A 12,448-nucleotide genomic window follows, 5' to 3' on the forward strand; every position below is an offset into this window, starting at 1 on the left:
TTCCCGCCCCTTCGTACACTACCTCCATTTAATGTGACTTAAAATTGTCTCTTCGAATGTATGTTTTGAATACTCAAAAATATCTAGTTCACCTTCTAGTGCAACTCCTTCACTTCGCGGCTTCTGCAACTCCTTGTTTCTCGTTTTCTCCTTTGTCTCCTGTAAGTTTTCTTCTCATTCACTTCCAATCCCACTTCCTTATTTGCTTTTAGTTTTCCATAATCCTTGGCTGGCCAGAATGGCAAAACATCTGAAGGAGCTCCTTTTAGCGGATCGAATCTCCGGCTTTCGACGCCATTTTTCTATCCCCGATAATGTCCATCTGTCACTTTCGGCAGACAGCACCACTGATATGGAGAGAGATGATGAGAGCACAATCGTCTTTCCTCTCCTGTCAATTGCTGAGGGCGGAGTCCGCTTTCCCCTTCACCCATTTTTTGAGGGTCGTTCTTCGATACTGGGGTCTAATCCTTTCCCAGCCCAACGTGAATTTTTTTCGCATCATAATGGGGATTGTAGAGCTAAACCGGCGTCTTAGGATTAATTTAGGTATACTCGCCGTTCGGCATTGTTATGTTCTAGCCAAATCTACTAGCCGGCTAGGACGCTACTTTCTTAGAGCCAAGGATACCGATCATCACTTAGTGACTATGCTTGCCAGCTCTGGCAAGCGTGTCGATGACATAATGGTCGTTGTCCGAGGCAATTGGGAATTCGGCGAGGGTGAAGATCGCCTAGACCCCGTGCCAAGGTGAAAAGGCAAACCAGGTGACCGATTAGATCACTTTTGTTTCTATTATTACCATATTTGTATTCCGCCCTATATACATCTAATCACTTTGTTTTATGCAGGCAGCGACTTGAAGAGAATGTTGGTTTCAAACGACGACGCTGTGCTTGTGGAAATTAAAACTGTGCTACAATTCGTCAACCGTCCAAACCTTCAAAAACAAGGGAGGGCGGCCCACATTCTCCTGCGGTACGAGCCGACTTACACAACATTTTTGGCGGCAGACAACATTCCAATCCCGAGAGGTGACAACCATCTTACAGCCCTTATCTTCCCCAGCTTCAAAAACTTAAGACAGATTGGTTTAGAAACATCCGATTCGGAACACGTAAAAGAACAAGCGGCCGAACCAATCGCTGAGGACCCGAACCAGTTCACAGCAAAGGTTGCCAAAGCTCTTAACTCGGCCTTTGAGGAAGCCGGACTCAACTCATCTGACCCTCTGTCCACATCAGGCCGAGGGGACGTCTCCTTCAAAGATATTTTTACAAACTTGGGAGACCTTCCCGACGCTTATTCTGAGGGTATGGCTGGGGAAAGTCTCACGCAATTGGCACGAAAGAAAAACGCTGAACGGATGGCCGCCCGTTGGAGAGCCAAGGCCATCCGTTCCGAACCGGCCCCGACTGAATCTTTCGAACCTATTATTGTAGAAGAAACGGCTCAAATTGATGTGGCCGAGACGGAGAAGGAAGCCGAACGGCCGATTCCAGAAGATCAGGGAGAGAAACGTACCGCCGAGAGTGAGGCCTACTCTGAGGAGAACCCCATTGATAAACGGCCACGCTTAGAGGAGTCGGATGTGGTTGCTCCTTCTGTTGTTCAACTAAAGATAAAAAAAAAAAAAAAAAAAAAAAAAAAAAAAAAAAACATGCCGATCTCCTCTGAAGCGTCGGCCTTAAAAGATCTAGCTGTGGCGTTGAGCTTGGATGCCTCGGTCTCATTGCCGGTTGACAAGGCAACCTTTCGGGCGGAGCCTGATTTGGTAGCAATAGCATTAGCTGCCCAGCCGGCTATTCTGGTATGTGACTTGATCCTAACTCCTTGTTTTGGTTTGGTTTGCAAATGGTATTTCTTGGTATGTGACGATCCCAACTCCTTGTTTTGCAGACGGTCGAAAGGATAGCCGAAATGGGCCGTTGCCAGCATGACGCCATTGAAAGAATTGGCCATTTGAAGTCGAAAGTCGAGGGTGAGAGGAGCAGGGCCGAGTTTGAGGCGGTGAGAGCGACAATGGAAAGTGCACGGGCTGAAGCTAAGAACGAAAGGGCGCGGTCTACTGACCAGCTTAGATCGGAAACCAAGGAGAGGGAAAACACGAGCGAGGAATCGCTCAAGTTAGCCAAGGAGGCGCTTGCCAAGCTGGAGGCCGAATTGGAAAAGTCGAAGGCGGCGAAGGAAAAAGCCAACTCTAAGGCTTCCGGAGCATTCGAGGCTGGGAAAAGCGCCGCTCTTGAAAACTATGTAGAAAAAGTCCCCAAATTTGAGAATCGGGGATTCAAACACGGCTGGCTCAAAGCCCTTGCTGCCACTGGAGTGACATTGGCCATGCCGATTCTATAAGAGTAAGTGGACGTTGAGCCGCTTGAGTCTGATCCTGAGGATTGATTTGGGAGTCACTTTAGTTTTGTTAGGTATTTTCAATGTATGTTCTTGTAAACATGTTTTGTTTTCTTAGTAGACATCTATTTACTTGGGGTAATCTTCATGTATAAAATGATGACTATCTATATTCACTTTATGAATGAAAATTTCCCTTGTCTTGCATTATTTCCTGTATTTAATTGTTGTTATCAATGAAAATTACTATTTTATTTTTGCTATTTTGGGTAAAACTACTACTACTTGTTGCGTGGTAGATAAATGTTCGTGTATACTTGCCAATTAGATATCTAAGGGTTAATAAATGTGATCTTGTCGAATATTATTACTTCATGGAGTGGCTGCGGTATAAATCGATCGACATCGGGCTTAGGTATTTGGTCGATCAGATTAATAAATCTGCCCTTGCCCCAGCCAATGTATGAACTCGAAAGCCGAATATCATTAGTTCATGGGATGACAGGCGCATGATCGTTTCGGCCAGCCTTTTTGGCCATTAAAATTCACGAACCTGCCCTTGCCCCAGTTCGGAATGAATCAACAACGCCAAATATCTCTTCTAGATCGGAATGAATCAATAATGCTGAATATCGAAATGAATCAACAATGTCGAATATCGAAATGAATCAACAATGCCGAATATCGGTGGTTACAGGAGTGCACGCATTGATGAGGTTGCCTCGGGAGTGGGGTGCACTCCTGAGTGATTAAAAAGGGGGCGCAACACGAGAGGGTGAGAGGTTCCATTTGAGTTTCATAAAGTGACTCGATTCTGCTCGTCCTTCGTGACCGGAAAAGTGTGAATGTCAACCAGACTTTTCTTTAATAGTAAGGGAGAGGGCAGGACGCTGGTGGAGCTGGACTCATCAATGAATCGAGGTAGCGAGCCTTCCCATACGGGAGGTAGGGCATCTGCAGAACACGAGAGGCGTCACTCTCCGCGTCGACGAAGCAAGTCACCAAGGAAGGAGAGGCGCCAGCGGGGGAGCTCCCCTCATTTGCGAAGTGAGGTGAGTGGACCACCACACCCATTGAGCTTTTCTATTTTCATTGGGAACAGACCGATGATAGAGGCAGATTCCATCATCCGGGACCCGAACATGGCGGTCGAGTTTGCACGATAGATTTTTCCGCCAGAAGTCTAGCAGTCGATGGTTGGTCGACCTGACTTCGAGGTGTTTTGAGAGGGCGTTCATGGGGCGGTGAAAGGACTATACACCGCCTATGAAATCAGCATGTGCCTTCGTGCTGCGCGACGAGAAATAAAGAAGAAGGATGAAAGCATTCGAAACTTGGAAGCTCGCGCGGAAGCGGCTGAGCATGAGCTAAGGAAGGTCAAGGCCGCTCAGACACAACCAGCCGGACAAGCTAACCCAATTGTGGAAGAAATAGTGAACCAGCGGCTTATCAGTAGTGCAATTGTTGATCGTGTTACGGCCAGCATGTTTGTGATAGAGTCCACGAAGGGAAGGGCTTATGAAAAAGGCTTCCATGAAGGTGGGAAAGTAGAGATAGAGAAGACCAAGGAAAAGCTCACCGAGGAAGTTTGCCGATGTGAAAATTGTGGATTTAAGCACGGTTGGATCAAGGCATTTCAAGCCGCAGAGGCTCTCCGAGTAGCGGGTGTTTATTCGGCGTTGCCGTTATTGGCTAATTGAATAAAATGTTTTATTTTAAATGTTTGTGTTTCACTTTGAATTTTTACATGCTTAATTAGGCATCTCATTTCGAATGTTTACATGTTTTGATTTGTTTATGCGGTTGCGCCGGCCCAAGTTAACTAAGCATTTCATTTTGAATGTTTATATGCTTTCATGTGTAAACGGTTTTTGCCAGCTCAACTTAACGGAGCATTCCATTTTGAATATTTGTATGCTTTAACCTTTGTCGTGAAGGGCGCTCCGAATTCGAAGTCTTATTCGGCCCATAACTGTCATACACGAAGGGCGCTTCGAATCCGGAGGCTTAATCGGCCCAAAGGTGTCATGCGCCGATGGAACTCCAAATCCAGAGACTGGCCTACGAAGGGCGCTCCGAATCCGAAGGTTTTTCGGCCCAAAGGCGTCATGCTTCGATGGGGCTCTGAATCCGGAGACTTTATTTGGCCAATCGTGATATCCACGAAGGGCGCTCCGAATCCGGAGGCTTAATCAGCCCAAAAGCGTCATACGTCGATAGGACTTTGAATCCGGAGACTTTATTTGGCCAATCATGATATCCATGAAGGGCGTTTCGAATCCGGAGGTTTAGTTGGCCCAAAGGTGTCATGCGCCGATGGAACTCCAAATCCGAAGACTGGCCAATCGTGATATCTACGAAGGGCGCTCCGAATCTGAAGGTTTTTCGGCCCAAAGGCATCATGTGCCGATGGGGCTTTGAATCCGGAGACTTTATTTGGCCAATCGTGATATCCACGAAGGGCGCTCTGAATCCAGAGGCTTAATCGGCCCAAAAGCGTCATGCGCCGATGGGGCTCCGAATCCAGAGACTTTATTTGGCCAATCGTGATATTCATGAAGGGCGCTCTGAATCCAGAGGCTTTTATCGGAACACTTTTGAACTGAATTTTGCAGTGAGTAAACACGAATCTTTGCATTACAAAAGTGGAATGTGTACATGGTGAACCATTCGAAACTAGTATCATTCCCCACAGGTCGGGTTCAATGATAAAATTTACGCAAGTGCGTTGAATTCCAAGGCCGTTGTAGACTCCTTCCAGACATGTCTTTGAGCCGATATGCCCCTACTCCTGTGATCGAATCGACCTGATAGGGGCCGTCCCAGTTAGGACCAAATTTTCCATCAGCCGATTTCCTGGCAGCTGGAAGTACTTTCTTCAAGACCAACTCGCCTGGTGTGTAGCAGCGCAGCTGAACACGTTGATTGTACGACTTAGCAAGCTGTTGCTGGTATCGTGCCATGGATGCAAGGGCACGGTCTCTTCGTTCTTCGATCAGAATCAAATCCAAAGCCAGCATCATGTCGTTTCAGCCCATATCAAAAACTTGCGATTTTAGGGTTGGGTGGCCGATCTCCAAGGGTATGATCGCCTGGGTTCCAAAGCATAAAGCAAACGGCGTTTCCCCAGTGAATCGCCTCGGTGTAGTTCGATGAGCTCACAATATGCTCGGCAATTCTTCGACCTATTTGCCTTTAGTTTTCTCCAGCCTCTTCTTGATGCTGTCCAAGATGGATTTGTTGGAGGCTTCGACTTGACCATTGCTTTGTGGGTAAGCTGGCGTGGAAAAGTAAGGCTGGATACCATACTTGCTGCACAGCTCTCAGTAGACGCCACAATCAAACTGGGTGTCGTTGTCTGAGATAAGTGCTCTTAGAATGCCGAATCATGTTATGATATTTCTCCATACAAAGCGCTTAACATCAGCATCTCGAATGTGCGTTAATGCCTCCGCTTCGACCCATTTTGTGAAGTAATCTGTCGCGACGATCAAGTATCGCTTGTTCCCTAGGGCCCTCGGCAATGGTCCGATGATATCAAGTCCCCACTGGGTGAACAGCCAGGGACTGGTGATAGAGCTTAACTCTTCAGCCGGCAGATGGGTTAACAGGGAGAACTTCTAGCACTGTTCACATTTTCTCACATAACATTCAGCATCAGTTCTCATATACCCCTGTGTTATAGCTCGATGGGTCAAAGAGCGCCCGCCAGAATGGGCACCACAACTGCCTTCATGTATTTCAGTCAGAAGCTCTTCAACTTTCTCCGGATGTACGCATTCCAGGTATGGACCAAAAAGGAATTTTTTATAAAGTTTTCCTTGCAGATCCAAGTAGTATCGTAGGGCTTTATTTCGCAGCCTGTGCGCTTCTTTCTTGTCTGTTGGGAGCTGTTTGGAAGACAGGAATGCAGCAATGGGGTCCATCTAACTCAGTCCTGACTCTGTGATATTGACCTGGACTTCCTCCGAAGGGCCAATGCTCGGCTCCGGGATGAAACCTACATCGATGATTCGTTTAATCTCTGAGTTAATGGCAGAGGCTAGGCAAGCCAGGGCGTCTGCATGTGTGTTCTGATCACGTGTTATTTGATTCAATTCATGATGGTCAAATTTTGCCAGCAAAGAGCTAGCTGATTTCATGTAAGCCGCCATACGGTCATTTTTGGCCGCGTACTCCCCCTTTAGTTGATTGATCACCAGTTTTGAATCACAAAATACAAGCAAACGCCGAGCACCCAGAAGATGTGCATTTCGCAAATCGGCCAGAAGGGCTTCATATTCGGCCTCGTTATTTGATGCTTCAAAGCCGAGTTTGACGACCTACTCAATTATTGCGCCGTCGGGAGCCATGATTACTACTCCAACTCCGCTGCCCGGTTGATTAGATGATCCATCACAGTACAACTGCCAAATGTCCCCAACATAAATTCTCCAGTTCGGCTTAGGTCGAATTTCATCAGTCTTGAAGTCGGCAAGACCCCCAGTGAATTCGGCCACAAAGTCGGCAAGCACCTGTCCCTTGATGGAGGTTCTAGGCAGAAATTGAATATCATACTGACCGAGTTCAAGAGCCCACTTTGAAACGCGTCCTGATGCTTCTGCACTACGGAGTACCGACCGGAGAAGGTGGTCCGTTAGCACCCCGATGGTATGCCTCTGAAAGTAATGCATCAGCTTTCTTGCTGCCATGACGAGGGCTAGAATGAGTTTTTCCAGCGGAAGGTAGCGTGTTTCGGCATCAACCATTGCCTTGCTCACATAATACACTGGTCGCTGCTCCCCTAGCTCTTCCTTTATCAGTACGGCGCTGACGGCCCAGTCGGAAACTGCCAGATACAAAATGAGATGGTCACCTGTCGAAGGTGTTGTCAAGAGTGGAACTGATCGGAGGTAAGTCTTGAGGCCGTTGAAAGCGGCTTCGCACTTGACGGACCATTCAAAAGCCTTGCCCTGCCATAGTGTATGAAAGAATTGTAGGCAGCAGTCAGTAGAACGATTGATGAACCTGTTAAGTGCGGCGGCCATCCCCATTAACTTTTGAACCTCCTTGACCGATCGAGGGGAGCCGAGTTCCAGAATTGCTGTGATTTGCCTTAGGTTGGCTTCGATTCCTCGATGGTTGACAATGTAACCCAAGAATTTGCTAGAGCCGATCCCAAACGCACATTTGGAAGTGTTCAGCTTCATTCTATATTTGCATAGAATGCTGAATGTCTCTTCCAGATCGGCTATATGATTCTGCTCTTCCTTGGACTTGACCACCATATCGTCAATGTACACTTCCATAGTGTGGCTGAGTTGCTCCTTGAACATGGCGGTGACTAGTCTGGTAAGTTACCCATTCATTCTTCAGTCCAAAAGGCATAACCTTATAGCAATAGGTTCCTCTTGGGGTGAGGAATGCAGTTTTGTCTTGGTCCTTCGGATGCATGGCAATTTGATGGTAGCCTCTGTAGGCATCGAGAAAGCTCATACGCTGATGACGTGCTGTCGTATCTACAAGTTGGTCTATCTTGGGGAAAGGAAAACAATCTTTAGGGCAGGCTTTGTTTAGGTCTGTGAAATCAACGCAGACTCGCCAAGTCCCATTTTTCTTCTTTACAACCACAGTATTCGAGATTCATGTAGGGTAGGTCACTTCTCTGATTGCCCTGGCGTCAAGCAACAGGTCAACCTCTTCAACAACAGCGGCAGTGTGCTCTGCAGCTAACCGCTGGCTTTTTTGAATAATCGGCTTGCATTTAGGGTCAACATTTAAACGGTGCTGCGAAACAGACGGATCCACACCCAGCATCTCATATGGAGTCCACGTAAATACATCAAGGTTGCCGAGCAGGAAGGAAATTAGCTGTTGTCTGTCGGCTTGATTCAGGGAGGCGCCGACTATAAAGAACCTATCTGGGTTTCCGTCGATTTCAACTCGATTTAGGGCTTCCGTGGCCTTTTCACTTGGGAGCCGCCCAACATCGTCAAGGCTCTCTCGATCCAGCACCTCAATAGAATTCACTTGCAACTCTTTTGGCGTCTTTCCAGCAAGGAGATAACATGCTTGTGCCAATTTCTGGGAGCCACGGATCTGGTCAATGCTGCGTTCTATCGAGAAACGTAGCAGCTGATGATAGGTGCTTGGTACGGCCTGCATAGTATGCAACCAAGTTCGTCCCATGATGAGATTATACGGCGACGGCAGCTTGACGACCAAGAATTTCACTTCCACTGTTCAGGAGCCCGCTCGAATGGGTAGTGTGAATTTTCCCAACGGGTATTCTGGGTTGGCGTTGAAGCCGAATAGTGGATAAGGTGCCAGAGAAAGATCCGATTCGGAGAAGCTGTGTTTGGTGAATGTCTTGTAATATATAACTTCTAATGTGCTCCCCGGATCAATGAGTACGCGCTCAACGGTGAATCGGTTTACGTGTAACTCGATTACCAAGGGATCGATGTAGGGAAATGTCACTCCGACCAAATCTGAATCATCAAAAGCAATGCTCGCAGCTTCATGGGGCCGCTTAGCTGGAGTGAGTTGATTTTGAGGATTGGGATTCGACTGAATCGTATGCCCGCGGATGACATTGGCAGGCTGTATATCATGTGGATCACGCCGAGTGGAGGTGAATCCTGTCGTAAGGCTATTGCTTTGGTTGAGTTGCCTTTGCGGACATACTGTTGTAGCCGACCATCTTGTACCAATTCCTCCAGGTGATCCTTCAATGCGTAACAACTCTCAGTATCATGGCCGTGATCCTTGTGATACTCGCACCGTGCCTATCCTGTCTTCTTGTTTCGGGAGGTCCCACCATTTTGGACGACCATTTGAAGAACGGAAGGTGTTGGACTTTGGACATAACCGCGCTGATCAACTCTGAAAACTCCGTGTATTTCTTATCTGAGCGCCTTGTGCGCCTGCCATCGACTTGCAGTTGTTCATTTGCTCGGTGAGGGCACTGGTCGCTTGATCGGTGAGAGTCCCACATCTTGTCTTGTTTAGCCCGATGCCATGGTTCAGGGCTCTGTGGTGGTACAGAATTTAACGGCTGAGCAATTTCAAAAGGGGCTGTCTTGTTGGCCACGTTTCTAACTTTAACCCACAAGGCATCATCTTCCACTTTGCAGTATTCCTCAACTTTTTTCATCAACGACCAGACTGTTTTGGGGGGTCTTCTAGCCAAGGAGCTGCAGAGAGCACTGTCAAGATGAAAACCCATTTTAAAGGTGGTGATGGCCATAGAGTCTTTGCAAGCGTCATCAACAAGATTGAAGCACTCCCAATAGCACGTCGAATACGCTCTTAGTGTTTTTCTTGGCTGAATCTACATTGCCCAAAGAGAGTCGGCTTGTTTCGGCTGGACCTCGTTGGTGATGAATCTTGCCCTGAAGGATTTTTATAATTGATGGAAACTCTTAATCGACACCGGCTCCAACTTATAATACCATCTAACTGCCAACGGTCCCAAACTGCTCAGAAATATTCTGCACATGAGAGCTTCGTCGTCTGCATGCAACGTCATGGCTTGCTTATAGTGACGGATATGATCCGTGGGATCCGATTTCCCGTCGTACAAGGTAAACGACGGGGCTTTGAACTTCTTGGGTAGTACTACATTTGCGATCCGTCGCACAAAGGGATCATTCTGGTCCTCTTTGTCTGAACCATTTCGTCTTCGCTTATGCCTTGTACGTGGACTCTTTTCAAAGGAACTGGTAGTTTCGGGTCGTCCCTTCTTTCTGGGCTCCGGGGACAATGAGTCAGAGTTGCTGTCAGTGTCTTGTTGTTGGGCTCGAGGCCGTCGACCACCTGTCCTCAGAGGTCGTTCTGGATCTTGGCGTACAGCTTGTTTGGACTTCGCCATTTCCAAGGCCAAATCTTGATAGAGACGTTCCTTCTCAGCGATCATGTTCTCCAACCTCTATTCGTTTTGCTTTGCTTGTTCCATGATCGCTTGCATTGTCTCATGCGCTGAAGTTGAGGGTGAGGTAAAGTTCAAGGCGCGCCTTGCGGCGATAGTCTCTGGTCCAAGCATGTTTGTTGGGGTGAGGTCGCCTCTCTGTGTGGTCTCATCAGTAACTATCGGAGGGTCTTCCGTTACGCCCACCATGGATGTATTTGAGTATTCCGACAGACGGCGCCAATTGTGGGGAGGAGGTTTGGAAATACTCTTCTAATCCTGGAGGACGCTCGTGATCCTCAACTAGCCACCTTAAAAGGAATGAACACTCCGGTCGGGGGTGCCAGAATTAGCACTCCGACGGATAAGTTAGTGTATACTCTCTTGATTACTTGTATCTTAAGTTAAGCATACTAGTTCTCACATACCTTTCTCTGACTGATGATCCTGTATTTATATTATTCTCTTTGGGCCTTAGGGCCAGGCCCATCCTCGATCCTTTACATGTACTTCTACTCAGCATTTGTTCTACTGGTTGGAATGCCGATTATTTTATTCGGCTCTTCAATTGACTAGGATCAATGTCGAATAAAGGTTATGTCCCAGACTAGACTCGTCCATTCATCCCTATTGATCAATGAAATTCAGCTCCCACAGAGGCTAACCCCTCTAAATTTGGACTTCAAAACATGATTTTGGCCACTGAAAAAGTTCTAAAAATCTGTTTTTAAAAGCTTAGAAAATGATAGTAAAAAGGTGGGAAACACAAGGGCAAAGACCTCCAAAACAAGGTACAAAGAAGGGCTATCAACCCCTCAACCTTTAATGGCCCTTAGACCCAAGCTTCAGCCAAAAATACTGAGTTTTGATAGCCCAAAAATAATGGAAAAACAGTAGGAATAATAGCAAAGAAAATAAGCAAATAGGCAAAGCCTTATACCTTTTGAAGAGAAGACCAATTCTAGACAACAAAACCAAGTACACGCACCCTCTAGAGTTCAAACCAAACTCAAAAGTACCTCATCTCAAAGATGGTGAGATTTGGTTAAGGGTGTCTAGGCAAAGGTTAAGGATTTGTAGGCAAAAGTGTAGGAATTTGCTAGAGAGAGAGAGAGAGAGAATTGTAGAAGAGAGGAAAATTTTTGATCTCAAAATTTTTTAATCTTAAAACATGAGAGAGGGGTCTTCTATATATAAAAAGCATGAATTCTCTACAAGGATATCCAGCCCTACACGTGGGTGAAGATGTATGCATCTGTGCAAACAGCTGGCACAGCCGACACAAAATATCTGCAAAAGAAACTGCTGGTCAGCCGGCCATCACTGGTGATCGGCAAGCCACATCAGTGGTTGGCAGCCCAAAAGTGATGGCCGACAGCCTTTAAAAGTGGCCGACAGGCCATCAAGGGTTGCAGGCTTGAAAAACACAAGGTTTGGTCTAAGAAACTGGGTAACAGATGTGCAGGATTTGGATAACTCAAAACTATGGCTTTTCACTGAGGACTTCGAGCACTGGATGAGCATATACGTTCATCATCGGGTGTGCATGCAATGGTGCCCAAGTCATAGGGCCGTCAAAAATGGGGTGTCTACAGTTGCCCCTCTTTGACAGAACTCGAAGTCATGAAATAACGTGAGCGAATGTCAAAGCCCGAAGACGATCCATTTTGACAAGGCCGTAAGATTTGGACAAACAATCAAGACAAAAATAAATGGTTGCGCCCGCAAACTGCCTACGTATCCCTTTACAAGGAATTAAACCATCATAATTCTGGGGCAGAATGCAAATGATATGCACAATGCAACTTTGAGAGCTGGACTTACACGCTCCGCGAAGTCGGCTATTTTGAAAACTCATGATCATGCGAGATGATGTAATGAGCGATAACAAGATGTGATCAGCAAAATAACGAGATAACAAAATGAATGAGCAGCTTCAAGCTTAAAACTGACACAGGTTCCATGCAAAAATATCTAAAACACATTTGACTACGCCAAAACAAGAGACGAAAAAAGAAAACACCGCTCAGGACTACGTCTCACGCATCCTGAGAAACTGAGGACGAAACTTATTTTATTTGTTAATAAACTAAGTAGGTGTTTAGAAAGAACTAAAAAAGCATATTTTTTTTACATACTGAGAGGGAGATTTATGATCTGGAATTGGGCCGAGGTAACGGCCGAGCAGGTTGAAAGCCTAATGGTGCATG

This window comes from Camellia sinensis, chromosome 8 (genome assembly GCF_055761805.1).
Source record: "Camellia sinensis isolate YWXY chromosome 8, ASM5576180v1, whole genome shotgun sequence".
Lineage (NCBI taxonomy): Eukaryota > Viridiplantae > Streptophyta > Magnoliopsida > Ericales > Theaceae > Camellia > Camellia sinensis.